Source organism: Vombatus ursinus, unplaced genomic scaffold, assembly GCF_900497805.2.
Source record: "Vombatus ursinus unplaced genomic scaffold, bare-nosed wombat genome assembly UNPS02010461.1, whole genome shotgun sequence".
NCBI lineage: Eukaryota > Metazoa > Chordata > Mammalia > Diprotodontia > Vombatidae > Vombatus > Vombatus ursinus.
This window is the reverse complement of record NW_020950239.1, coordinates 1,347,247-1,362,549: the sequence shown is the minus strand read 5'-3', so window position 1 is coordinate 1,362,549 and position 15,303 is coordinate 1,347,247.

Here is a 15,303-nt window from a genome sequence, read left to right as displayed (position 1 = left end):
TAGCATAAGACATTATATATTCATACAAAACTTTCTGATGATAATGGACATTTCCTATTCACTAATGGCATTAGAGTCCTGCTTTGTCCCAATTGACCTGACTACAATGACTTTTCATTGCTTAAAGAACTCAACATGGCTCAGATTCTTTAAGAGGGGGGCCTACTCCTCTTGGTGAAACAATAGCACCCTAAACCTCAAACCCCAACATTTTGGTGGCCTGTATAGAGAAAGTTCCTAACCCCAAACTCTTCTCCAGCCAAGACTGAAAGGTGTATAAGCCTCTCCCCTCTTTCTTGCCTGCAGTTAGGATTGTTCTCCAAGCACCTAGGAAGGCTTGGAGGTTGTTTTTGGGCAGACAGTTACAAGGCTGTCTCACACTCTCCATAATGATCTCAGGTCCACTGGTTTGGTTCAAGGCCTTGGACCTGGGTACACCTTCTAAATCATAGAGGACAAGGATGGATGCCCTATCCAGAGGCGTATGCCCAATTCTGTCAATCCTCTCAGCACTAGAGAATTGGAAAAACTGCAGGTGCTTTTTGGTTCCCTGAGGCTTACTTATTCCCTTCCCTCTACACCCCTGAATCTTCCTTCAAGGAGGCTACAGGGAAAAGTTAGAACAGCTAAACACATCTTAGCAGATTCTGGAGGTTTTGGGATCAATCATTAAGGAGCTTTGAAACGATCACTCACTTCTCCCACTCCTTTCCTTTGAGTCAAGAGGGTACCTGTTAATCCCTCTCATAGGGGAAGAAAGTTGCACCCTCCCCCTCATCTTTGAATTCACACTCTCCCACCTGGTGAAAGGAAGGAGGGGGCAGGGGCAGCAGCTACTTTGTGGGCTCCACTGGCAATGGCCTTGGGCCCTGGGGCAACCTTTGGTTGGAAGCATCACCCAGGTTCGGCACATCCTGCTCAAGGTAAAGAAGCTAGCCTCCGAACTTCAGTAGGTAAGCACGCTCTTTTAAAGTTGTAGTTTTAACTGTTAATGAGATGTTGATTCTCTGTGTAAAGTAATTTGGAAACGCACTTAACAAAATTGAAGTCAACTGATCGGTAATGGGTTTGTTTCAAGTTTCAAATTGGTAAACTTTTTGTACCAGTTATGTCAAGCAACTTTTCATAATTTGGTTACAGCCAAAATTTTGGCTGTTATTGGTTATTTTGTTTAATGTGTAAACTTGTCAAAAAGTTTCTTTGGGTTATGGCTTGTTGAGAATTTGCAAGTATATAGAAATAATCTAACAATTGGCTTTTTATACCAAGACAAATTTAAATTTGAGATGCAAACCTTGGACAAAGTTTCCCTAAGCTGTGATTAGTGAAATTTGTTGATTGAGGTAAAAGTTCATGGGACCATAAATGATTGTATTTTGAGTTGTCTGATGGATCATCATAATCTATCTATATTCAATAGTCAATAATCCACCATTGAGAGAAATGCCACAAGCTTCTCAGAGAAAAGTCTGCATCAAGAAAAGCTGAGAGGACAAGTTTAGCCTCAGTCTAAGATGGGATCCTCCTGGCTCAGTTTCCCCATTACGTTCCTTTGAAAAGGAATGCTACCCACCTGGCCATTCCTAAGTCTAGCTATGAGATGGATTTGATATTGCATGGTTGGAAAACTGTGAATTATCTGAATTCAAGAAGAGCTAAAGATGTTTATCTTGAAATGTTTGGGCCCTAAATCTCATCCTGGCTTTATCTTTTATAGCAAATTTCTATAGTAAGAGCAAGTAGAAAAAGATATAAGCACAATGGAAGTGTTTGAGATCTGGCTGTTTTGACCTGAACGTGTAGTCATTCAATACCCCTAAACAACTGAAATTAAATCAGAAACATCTGCAGTTTGGTTTGGGTAAAATCATTTTCAGTGATAATTGAAGTCAAAGTCAGTCTCTGGCAAATTCATTTGTGTAACAATTGAACCCAGGGGTGGAAAACTTCTACCTGCAAAACTGTTACTTAAACTTTTGAAAAAGTAACAAGATCAGATAATCCTGCAGGTCAAATGTAAATGATTTTAATGGGGCTCTTACACTTTTACTTCTCCCTATATCTGGGCCCTGCAGTCTTTTCTGTCAGATTGTGTCTTCCAGACTACAGGCCATTCACCTACAGTTGGTAGCAAACAGCAGGTACCAGCCACATCGTTCCCCTGGATGCACCCTGTGCTCAATTCAAGTCAACATTTTCTTTGGGACCCCTTTGAGGCAGGGGCAGCTCCTGGTCCCTTGCCAGCAGGAAGCAGTTTCAGAAGCCACGACCTTCACCCTTTGCCCCAAAAGAATTTGGGTCCCATTTCTTTGAGGGAGAAATGGTGTGGATGGGATCTGAACCCTTAAAAGTAAAAGACCATGTCTTTGGCATCTGGAACCCAAAAAGGAAAAGCCCTGGACATTCCCACACGGCCTAATCTTAGGCTTTCACCTGAGGCTATAATCCACTCAACTGGCCTTTCATTGTGGCTATGCCCAATCTCCCAATGCTGTGCTGTTATCCCCCACCCCAATTGCCCCTGGCCACTTCCCACCCTTAATCCTATCTAGACTCCATTCTCTCTTAGCCACTGGTGTCCCTGGGGTTCTGTCACCTCACAGTCACCCCAATTTACTGGCCACTCCCATCCATATCATCCTTAGATCCCTCCTCCAGTCAACCCAGACTACTTGGCCACTTCTAGATCCCTTCTACAGTCTTTCTGTGTATAAGATCCATCCTGGCCACCATTAAGGTGCTCAGATTCTTAAAATCTGGCCCATGCACATTAGCGATACAAATGCTTAGATTTCTTAGGAATCTGGCCAATATAGAGGATTCCTAAAATCTCACCCACCCCAGATCAATGTCTTTGGCAGAGATAAAAAAAAATAACTCAATACAACATAGTTCTTTACATTGGTTATTTTATGTTTCACTGGAACAATCTTTACCTGAAAATACTTAGATCACAACCCATCTATGTATGACCACTATACATATTTATTGAGGCTGGTTTCTGAAAAGCAGAATTTATTCCTGTGGCCATTCTGGAAACTTTTCCAGCAATATCATAGCAGCTCAAGATTTTACTTCATTGGAAAGGTGGCCCAGGGTCACATCCTGGCCATGACGAAGCCTCTGAGGGAGACTTTTACTCCCTATTAACTTTTTATCTTTTTTACTTCCTAAATCCCCATATTAACAAGCATTCTGATCTTTTCTTTGGAATTGGGCTTGGCTTTTGTTTATTTGGGGGATGGTAGATATTTTTATTTTTAATGTATTTTCATTTATTTTATTAAAAAGTTTCCAATTACATTTTTTAAAAATCATACTTAATTTTAAAAATTTTTAGTTCTAAATTCTCTTTCTCCTTCTAACTCTTATCTCTCCCCTTGAGAAGGCAAATAACATGATGTTAATTGTTCATGTTAAATTATGCAGAACGCATTTCCATATTACCCATGTTGGGAAAGGAAAGCACTCATGACAGCGTGCTCACAAACACAGAGAAAGAAAATATAGTGAAAACATTATGCTTGAATCTGCACTCAGAGTTCATCAGTTCTCTCTATGAAGGTGGATGACATTTTTCAACAAGAGTCCTTTGGAATTGTCTTAAACATTGCCTTAATTAGAGTAGTTAAGTCTTTCACAGTGGATCATCATTACTATGTTGCTGTTACTGTATACAGTGTTCTTCTGGTTCTGTTCATTTCACTTTGCATAGTTTTATAAAATTCTTCCCAGCTTTTTCTGAAACTCTCTCTTCTTCCTTTTCTTTTTTGTTCTTTTAGTTTGTTCTGAACTTACAATTTCATTGGTATAGCCAGCTCCTACTATCAATCAAAATTTCCTCTATTATATTTTCTATAATGAATTGCCTTAACAGAGCCTTTTGAGGCTCAGAGTTTCAGTGACTTATCTATCTATAGTTATACGGCTAGTAAATGTCACAACTTATCTCCTTTAAAGTGTTTTTCCCCTGAAATTGTTATAAGCAATTAAGAACCACTTTTCCTCTCATTTTTTGTCATGTATTCATGTTTTCTTTTTTAACTTATTATTTAATTTAACATTCTTTTCTTTTTAAAGAAACATATACCTTTTATTGAAAAATTGAATTTCACCATTTAATTTTGTAGCTTGAGAATTTTGCTTGTAAATCATTAACTTAATTTTATATAGACAAAAACCACTTTTTAGATAGCCCAACATTTTGCTTTTTCTCAGTGGCAGCATCCTGCTTAATAATAATACCAGAGAGCAGATTCTAGCCATATTGAAAAAAAAGGTCTATACTGATATTTTTTAAAAGATCAACCTCATTTACTAATGTATGCTTTCTTTATTTTGTCCCTGTGAGCCATCTCTTATAACAAAGATTACAAGAGAAATAGAATCCACGTAGTTCATCAAAATTTACCAAGACCTCAATTACATCTGACTAGTTTTCTAATCCCTAGTACTCCACTTCTAGGAACAGCTAAGTGGCACAGTGAATAGAACACCAGGCTTGCAGTAAGGGAGGCCTGAGTTCAAATCCAAATTCAGACATACACTAGCTGTGTGACCCTGGCCAAGTCACTCACCCCTGTTCTGTTCGCTTCAGTTTCCTCATATGTAAAATGAGCTGGAGAAGGAAATGGCAAACTATTCTAGTATCCTGCCCCCCCCCAAAAAAAATGGACTCATGAAGTCAGACAAGACCGAAATGACTGAACAATAACAGACGTACTCCACCTCTATAATGAGGAAGAAGAGGTTTATTTTATCAGTTCTCTTGAGTCAACTTTTTCATTGTAATTATAAAACTAAGAATAATTTTTAGAGATCACTTCTCCCACTGATTGTATATCATTTAGGTTATATTTGTGAATTATCTGGGAACTGAAAGTCTTTGTGGCTCTGGTTCTCTTTGGCTTGTTAAGAAGTCCCCACAGAGATATAGCTCTGCCTGTAGTCTTGAGTTCTCTGAATTCCTGATACCCATATAGCTTTGATGTCATACTTTTAACATCTGAAATTACTCTATAATAATGCAACAGAATGCATGCATGAGTTGGTCATGCAAAGGTGAAGAAGAAAGCTACCTACTCCCTTTACATTGCCTCCAAATCTAAGAATATAGAAGTCTCCAAAGTTTCCCCACCAACAACTGTGAACTACTTATTGCCCCTTGCTCCATTTCATAATAGCTTTGTGAACCTGTGTTGAATAAAACAAAGGGACAAGAATGTATGAACAGCTTAGCCAAACAGCCCCACCAAATATCCACACCATTTTTAAGTTCAAAGTTCTAGACTAAGGGAAAATGGACTAGACCTATGTGTATTGGTTTAATCTTGGCTTTGAGAAAGTTTGTGAAATATAACAAATAGTGACATTCTCTCTCATGTAGTTCCTGAGCCCCCAGTCAAGATAGAATACCAACTTTGTCCAATTTACTTTTATCTGTATGAAAGAATGAGAGTCCTCAGTGGCTGTCTCTTATTTGCCATTCCATACTAATAAATGATGAAATACATGAATCATAACAGCTATGATAAATCAAATTTATCTAGTTGGCATTCTAACTAATTAAAGTAAACTAATGAATAGTGTTTTAAAAAAAGCTTTGGAACTGGGCCCCCTACTTTTTGGGACAGAAAGAGAAAGAAGGCAAAACAAGGGGAGGGGAAATCAAAACATCACCCTGCCATGACCGTGGAAGCAAACATTCCATCTACCTTTTTGACTTCTTCCTGGAATCCCAGATACCATTGTCCTTCTCTCCTGTGCCATGAGCATACCTTATCTCTTGAGAGAAGCTCTCAGTCTTTTCTGGAGCAGTGACACTGTCCCTTTAAGATACAACTGCTCATTGCTCTAAGAGTTCTAGCTCACAAAAATTCCACTCTGAACAACAAAACTTTGTTCACTCCCTGATTGAAAAGTTTTAGTGATTTTCTATTCTATTCAATATATTGCCTGACAGGACCTATCAGGAGAATTACACATCATTGGAAATATTTAAGCAAAAACTGGATGGTCACTTGCAGGACTGTGCAGGTAACTTTTTAACAATAGTTCTTTAGAAAAAAAATAAAGTACCATGTTGAAAGTTTTTTACTCTTTTTTTTCCTTGCTTTAAAAAAAACATGATTAATATAGAAATATGATTTTCGTGATTTCACATGCATAATGTGTATCACATGGCACTGAAGGGAAAGAGAGAATTTGGAGTTCAAAATAAAACATAATATAAATAAAAAAGAAATAAAATACAAGTAATTCTAGACATAAGGAACTGAGAGTTTGAAGGCATGAATATAGAAGATGAAATGTTTTATATGAGAATAGCTAGTAGTCCAGTTTAAAAGACAAAGATTTTTCACTCATTCAATTAATCATTTAACAAATACTAAGTACCTACTATATGCCAGTCACTGCAGCAGATGCTTCTAATACAAAGAAAAAAAAATGAAGCAGCCCCTTTCATCACAGAGCTTCTGTTATACTGCTGGCAATACCTGCAGATATGTAAGTGGATAAAGAAGAAATACTAAATTAGACTTTCACAATTTGGCCCCCGATCCTTTTCTAGTCTTCTTATGCCTTACACCCTATCACATACTCATTGCTCCAGTGATCCTAGCCTCTGCCATTCTTTGAATAAGACATTCCATCTTCCAAATCCAAACACTAACCCTTGCTGTTCCCCAAGCATGGAAATCTATCCCTCCTATTCATTGCTTCTCTTCTTTTTCTTTTTTTTCCTCCTCTCTGAGGTGATCGGGGTTAAGTGATTTGTCCAGGGTCACACAGCTAGTAAATGTGAAGCATCTGAGGCCAGATTTGAACTCGTGTCCTCCTGATTCTGGGACAGCTTCTCTATTTACTGTGTCAACTACTTGCCACTTATTCATTGCTTCTTGGCCTCACTTGGTTCCTCTGAACCACAGTTAAAATTCCACCTCTCAGGAAATCTTTTCTGATCTCTCTTAATTATATGCTATGCCTTTCTTGATTATCTCAAACTTGTTCTCTGTATAGTTTGTACATAGCTGTTTGCATGTTGTCTCCTCCAAGGTACTTGAGATCAGGAACTTTGGAGCAGCTAAGTGGCACGGTGGATAAAGTGTTGGCCCTGGAGCCAGGAGGACCTGAGTTCAAATCTGGCCTTAGACACTTGACACTTACTAGCTGTGTGACCTTGGGCAAGTCACTTAACCCCATTGCCTAGCCAAAAGAAAAAAAAAAGGAGAGAGAGATAAGGAATTTATCTTTTACTTTTTTTTTTTATATCCCCAGTGCTTAGCATAGTGCCTGGATCATTGTAAGTGCTTAATGAATGTTTATTGACTGCTGGACCAGCTAACATTTTAAAGTTAAGAAGTGTTTTACAAATATTACCTCATTTTCCCCCCACAACATCCACAGGAGTCAGATGCTATTATTATTCCCATTTTACAGATGAGGAAACTGTGGCAGTCAGGTTAAATGATTTGCCTAGGGTCACATAGCTAATAAACATCTGAGGCTGGATTTGAACTCACAACCTCCTGATTCCAGGATTAGGACTCCATCTACTGAAGGGAATAATGCATGATGAACCTGGAGAGATAGGTTGGCCCCAGCATGTGAAAGACTAAAAGTCCAACAGAGGATTTTATAGTTTATTGTAGAGGCTACAGGAAGCCACTAGAGTTTATTGAGTTGTTTGGCCACATGGCCAAGAAAAATCACTTAGGCAACTATGTGAATGACAGGTTGGAGAGATTTGAGACAGTAGCCCAATTAGGAGGACACTGTAATCTGTCTAGCTGAAGAAGATGAGGGCCCGAGCAAAGATGATGAGTGTGTAAATAGTGTAAAGGGACAAAGGCAAAAGGTCAAATTATGAAGGTCAAATTAGTAAAAGTTGGCAACTGGTTGGCTATATTTAATGAGGAAGGGTAAAGAGTTCAGGATAACCCTTGGGTATAAACTTCATTGATATTTTATAATGATTTTGCCCAACTAGGCACTAAGGCATCTTGGTAATTTTTTGGGCTTCCTCCTCTACTCATCCCCCTACAGTCACTCATGCTGTCAAAGTTTTGGTGAGAGGGGAGTGGTAATAAGAGAATCACCCAATTTCCATGTCTTTCTCCATATTTAGTATAGGAGAATCGTAGAGGATGAGGGGAGAAAACCCCAGTCTGTGATTTAATGACATTTTTCAGTTCCTGCTACAAATGAGACTTATAGAAATCAAACCTAACTCCAAGAAGCCTAATACCATGAACTGTATGGAAAACAACAACAAAAACAAGTTAGTATTTTTGTCTCGAATGAAATTCTCTTTTCCTCCAAAGTTTGGACATTTGCACTAAATTTTGTATATGCGCTGCACTTATTACATAGAGACAAAAATATTGGCCTTACTTTAATTATGTCAGCATTGTTCTGAGGAACCAGGATTAGATAAAACTGTACAAACCTCAGTATCTTGAAGATCAAGTTTCCACCCAAATGAGTAGAATTAAAAGATAAGACTCCCATGACTCCTTGGTTCACATGGGGTTGAAGGATTCCCAAGGATGGATGGGATAAACTTAGCATGGACTCAGACTCCAATTATGATCTTGTCAATGTCGTTATTTCATCCTTGGTCTTTGAGAGAATCATTTGATAACTGAGTCATTCACATGAAATATGCTTTAAGAGGAGAAAGAACACTTGTTTTGATAAAATATTCACACATTACTATGACTCTTAGTGGCTCTTTTGATTATGCTGTATGATAGTGAAACAATACTGCAGCTGATAATTATTCTGGATACATAGCAACCATCTCCTTACTTCCTCACTCTCTTTCTAGAACATGAGCTGTTATTCTGATTTTCACACCAGCAGATAACTGATATATCACATTATGACTAATGGAGAACCTGTCTTTCTTCTCTGATGCGTGCCAGAGACAGAATTTGTGTGTTAGATTCTTGAGGCATTTCTTCCTTTCCCTTCATTCTCTTCTTAGAAGGCCTGGTTTATAGTGTTCTCACCTAAATTGCTCCGCTCCTTTTTTTTTTCATTAGTTTTCTTTTCTTCATGGTCAACCTTTGAATTTCAAAAGCATTTGTTAAGGAGGTCAAAAAGATAGATACGGTTGGGCTTATACTAAAACAATAAGTATGCCAAAGACACTGGCACCATTTATGGTTACTCTATTCAAATTTATCACGCAAGTCATATCCTAGGTTCAGTTACCTACTGGCCCCGGGTGATTCTCCCTCCTTCTTAATAGTACTTGGATCATAGATCTCTCCACACCAACTCTATGACATTACGTTGTAACAATACACCACTGTTTTCCTCCTGGACTTTTTGTAAATCAATCTATATTTAAAAATTATATTCCTCTTGCCTGCCATATTCTTCATGGCAAGGAAACATGCCTGTCACCAAATCCATTGTGGTCAGGGCACCAGGAGCCTCGTATGTGAAACCCTCTTAAATAAACACACCATTTTGTTAGAAAGAAATGGAAAGACATGTATAATAGCAACATGCAGTACTCAAGACAACTCCTAAGTCAGTGTAAATATATAACTCTATCAGGATGACTACCATATAATTACAATGAATTTTTTAACAAGAATCTTAGAACATGAAATTGGATCATTTCTGGAAAAGTCAAAATATATTATCAACTCTTACCTATTCTAGGCCCAAATAATATTTCCATGAAGCTACCAGAGAGTAGAGGAAGAACCAAAACAAGCCTTCCATTTCACTCATCAGAAAGTGAAGAGAGAAAATTGAAAGGGAAAAGAGTGTATGTACCACAGGGACTCCCCACTAACTCCATCTTTAATGACACCACCCTCATTCTAAGTAAATCGGGTCATAAGTATCTAGTCATGTTCCATTCCAAACTCTGTCAGATCCTGACAACAATAGAGCTGTCTCCTCTCCTTTTCCAAGGATGGAGTCGATATTAATTGAGTGTCATGTCTTATTCATCATACAAAGTTGTTTGTTTTAATCCCATTTTCATGACATTGGCATCATAGGCTGAGGTTAAAGGGGTCTTGCCTTATAACTAAGCAGAAAGTTGCACCCTCCCCTCCCATCTGGTCTATATACAGTATTGGGTAATATATTTTCCCTGAGTTCTGTTGTTCTGGATGAAGTGAAAGAAAAGTGGCAGCTATTAACTTAGCCTTCTCCAAATAATTAGAAGATAAAGATGTGTCAGGCACTAGTTACAATATTCCATGAAGATGGCTGAACAATAAAGCTCCTAGCAGGGAGACCTTCACAAAAATTGGATTGCTTTGCTTTTCCTTGGTCTGCAGATGACCTTGAGATCTCAAGAAGAATTATTAAATAATAAAAGCTTTGAGCATGGTCCCAGCTTATCTTCAGGAAAGTCATCACCATGGAGATTGCCCCAGCTTTACTACTCATACCACATCTGTACCCTCAGCAGCCTCTGCCCCTCTGATAGGAGGGCTAGAAGGTAGATTAAAAAAAACAAATGAAATAAAACAAAAAAAAAATACCCTTTTTTTATCCCCAATGCTTAGCACAGTGCTTGACACTCACTAGGTACTTAATAAATTTGTATTGTATTGTGTTGTGTTGTGTTGTATTGTATTGTGTTGTGTTGTGTTATGCCATAGTATTCCTACTATACTAAGAGAGGATCAGAGTACTTAAGTAGAGAGGCTAATTACCAGCATGTGTTGGCCCCTAGGTGATGAATTTGACCATTACACTACCATATTAAAGAAAAAAAAAAGAAAAACAGCAGATCCATGGTAGAGAATCCAGCATAAAGTAAAGCAAGCCTGGCTTCAAGTCCTACTTCTGATACATATTGGCTGGGTCACCGTGGCCAAGTCACTTCATCTCTCAAAAATCCTAAAAATCTTCTAAGATAATAAATTGCAGAAAATATACAAATCTGCATTGATAGATGAGATTTTCCTCAGATGGAATTTCTTAAACCAATGAAATAATGTGTCTAGAAGAAAAAAGCAATAACAGCTGTCATGATATTAGGAGATACCTTGTTTTCCAGATCTAAGGCCCAGCAAACAAGCTGTGCCCTGAGCCTGGCATAACCACAATCCTTTACACTCACCCTCTGGATGATCTCACCTTCTGGCACATAATTATACCATTGCTTTGAACAGCACCAGGTATTCTCTGGGCTCAGACAAGTTCTGGTCAGGAAGCCCTGCTATAAATCAAACTTGCCACACTGTTGCTATTACCCTCATTGTCAGGGCTACAGCTCACTCCATAGCCTTTGGTATAAGTATTGAGATCTCCCCACACTGTCTTGGGTCCTCCCACTAGGAGCAGGACCCTGACACATGTGCCCTTACTTGCAAGTCATTTCTTTCACTTTGAAATTAAACTTCTGTTTGATTCCTGACTTTCCTGCCTCTAGCCTGCTCTGTTCAGGTCTGGCCATCCACAAGTTAGAGGCCAGTTTGGTCCAGTTGACACAACAAAAAATAGAGAAAGAAAATCATTTGCCTGACATCTGGTTTACAATTAATGAATAACTGCAGAATCCCACATGGTTATTTATACTTGTCCTCTCTCCTCTCTGTACTCTCGGAAGATCAAACTGGTTTGAGGCCATTCCTTAATGTGCTATCTAGTCTGCCTTTTGTATTATTTAGTTATAACAACAGGACTTCTGGGAAAACATAAATGATATTTGCCATGCATTCAAGTCTATGATAGGGTCTAAACAGAGAAAAGATTAAGACCATGACATGAGGGACCAATCCCCTTCATTAGCTTTGGAATCATTCCAATATCTTTCTTTTCAGTCAAAACCAAGGTTTTAGAACATCCGCCATATTGGCCAGACTCTTAGGGAGTTTGAACATTAGTGAGCAGTGGCTAGATTTTAAGAATCTGAGCCCATTCTGATATCTTAAACAGTGTCCAAATTGAGTAATTCTCTTAAGCCAAGCTAGACACCCCCACCTCCTCTCTCCTCCTGTAGGTTTCCCTATATAATAAAGGAGATCCAGAGTAATCAATCAGGCAATCAATAAATACACACTGTGTGCCAATCACTGCACTAAATTCCTGGTTTACAGAGAAAGGGAAAAAATAGGCCCTGCCTTCAATGAGCTTACATTTTAATGAAGGAGATAACATAAATAGCTAGGCATATATGTTTTAAAAAAAGTAAATGAAAGGTAATGTTAAAACAAAAATCATTGAAACTTTGAAACCTGATAAAAAGGGTACCTACAGTTATAATTTGAGGTGAGACTTGAAGGAAGCCAAGGAAATGTAAGTAGCGGTAAGAAGACAGAGCATTGTAGGCAATGGAATGGGGGGGGATGGACAGTCAGTGGATGAAGCTTTATATATAAGGAATAACAAATCCAACGTGGCTGGACTATGGAGAGTCTAGGGAGAGGGGCAAAGATGAATACAAAGAATGGAAAAATGAGAAGAGGTGAAGATATAGAGAACTCTAAATGCCAAATAGAGGACTTTGTATTTGGTCCTAGATGTAACCATGTGCCATTGGAGTTTATTGGAGAAGGAGATGTTTCAAATGTAGAATAATTACTTTGGCACCTTCCCCCTAGACCTTCCACCTTCCCACACACACAACTTCCCTATTACTGTAGAGGACAATGCTATCCTCCCCAATCCCTCAAGCTCACAACCTAGGAGTGATCCTCAGTTCCTCACTGCCCATGCCCAAGCTGTTGCCAAAGTCTGTCAATTTGACCTCTTTAACATCTCTCCTAAGTCCCCTTCTCTCCTCTAATACTGGCACCATTCTAATATAAGTCTTCATCACTTCATGCCTGGACTATTGCAATAGCTTGATGCTGGGTCTGCCTGCCTAAAGCATCTCCTCACTCCAATCCATCCTCTAAAATCACCAAAGTGATTTTTCTAAATTGTAAGCCTGATCACATCACCCCCCTACTCCACAAACTCAAGCCACTCCCTATTGCTAGGAACAAATATAAAATGGTTTGTTAGGCTATGAGCCCTTCATAAACTGAACCCTTCCTACCTTCCCAATCTTCTTACACCTTACCTCCCAACACATACTCTTCAATCCAGTGACACTGGTCTCCTGACTGTTCCAAAAACAAGACACTGGCTCTCTGCTATGGACACTTTCTCAGCTGTTCCCCATGCCTGAAATGTCCTCCCTCCTCAATTCTGCCTACTGAAGTCCCTGGATTTTGTTCAATTTCAATTAAAATCTCACCTTTTACAGGAAGCCTTCCTCAACCCCTCTTAATTCTAGTGACATCCCTGTTAATTATTTCCTGTTTATCTTATAGCTTGATAAGCGTGTTGTTTTACATGTTGCCTCTTCCATTAGATTATGAGCTCCTTGAGGGTAATGACTCTCTTTTACTTCTTTTTGTGTCCCTAGCTCTTAGCACAGTGCTTGACACAGAGAAGGCACTTAATAAATGTTTATTGACTGACTTACTGAGTTGAGCATGGATTGGAAAGTGGGAAGAGATTTGAGGCAGGGAGATGATATAGTAGAAGGTTCTTGTTATACTACAGGCAGTAGGTGACGAAGACCTGCACTATACTGGTGTATGATTGGAGGGATGAAGCTTATAGGAGAGATATTTTGAAGGTAGAAAAGAAGAGATTTGGTAGTAGATTGGCTATGTGGAGTAAGCAAGAGTGAGGGATTGAGAATGAAAGCATATTTGCAGACCTGTATGACTGAATGTTCCAGGCCTTAAGTCAGGAGGACTGATCTTCTTGAGACCAAATCTAGCCTCAAACATTTACTAGCTGTGTGACCCTGAGCAAGTTACTTAACCCTGCTTACCTTAGTTTACTCATCTGTAAAATGAGCTGAAGCAGGAAATGGAAAAAACAATTCACTATCTCTACCAAAGAAAACCCTGACCTAAATTGGGTCAGGAAGACTTTGATGAGACTGAAATTACTCAACAACAAAAATGACTGAAAGGATGATAGTCCCCTCAACAGCAGTGGGGAAATTTTGAAGGAGGGAAGGCTTTTGGGGAAAAATAACTAGGTGCCATTTTAAACATGTCGAGATTGAGATATAGGACATTTCGGTGTTGAGTTGGCCAATAGACATTTGGTGATATTAGAATATATCTCAGTAAAGAGACCAGGTCTACACATATAGATATGAGAAATCATGTACATAGAGATGATAATTGAATCCCTGGGAGCCAATGAGATCACCAAGCAAGACAACACAATTTTGATTTATCAAATAAAAAAAAGAATTATGTACATACATATATATATATATATATATATATAATACACACACACACACACACACACACACACATATATATATATATATATATATATATATAGCACTGTTAATGCTGACATACTTTTGGAGAAAATGTCTTCTCTGACCTTTTAGTGATTCTTTCCAAGAACTTTCATTATGGTCAACTTGAAAAAAGGGAAACTTCTCTTGATAAGTAATATAGATTTGTGTATTGAATTTAGTTGCCACAATCTTTCTTTTATTACCTAGCTAATGGGGGGCAGGCAGAGCCAAGATGATGAAATAGAGGAAGCACTATAGCTGAGCTCTCCCAACATTCTCCTCCAAATAGATTTAAAATAATGCCTCAAATCAATTTCTGTAGTGTCTCAGCCAACAAAAGGTCAAGGTGAAACATTTTTTAAGCTAAAGAAAACTTAGAAGGTTGGAAGGATAGGTCCATGATACTGGGATAGGGGCCACCCTAGAGTCTATGTGGCAGAAACACCAGCTGTGAGCCTTGAAAGTGGTAACAGCAGCATTGGTTTTGGAAACTTTCAAACCAAAGATGGTAAGGAGATCAGACAGCTGGTGAGAAAGATACTAGAGAGGATGCTTGTGCTAGCAAGGACAGGGTGCTATTTGGAAACTCCATTGCCTATGTGCAGTTCTGGGTCATGGTTCCAGAGTGGAGAGGAGCATTCGCAGTCCAAGGGATCAGGGGACCTGACCAGCATCATCGGTTTCAGTTCCAAGGGAGCAGGAACTCTGAAGAGCAATATTGTTTGCAGTTGCACGGGAGCAATAACCCCATTTCTCCCCTAAGCACCCTAAACTTCCAAAGCTTCAGAACTACCTCTGACAATAGAAGTACAAACATTTTTGAAGCTTGGGCCAAAGTCCCTGTACCTCCAATCCTGGGAAGAGAGCCCAACTTTAACATAAAATTCAAAATCAAGAAATAGACTGGGAAAATGAAGAACAACAACAAAAGAAATTGACCAGAACAACTATTACTCCTATGGTGAAGGGAAGATCAAGAAACAAATCCAGAAAAAGAC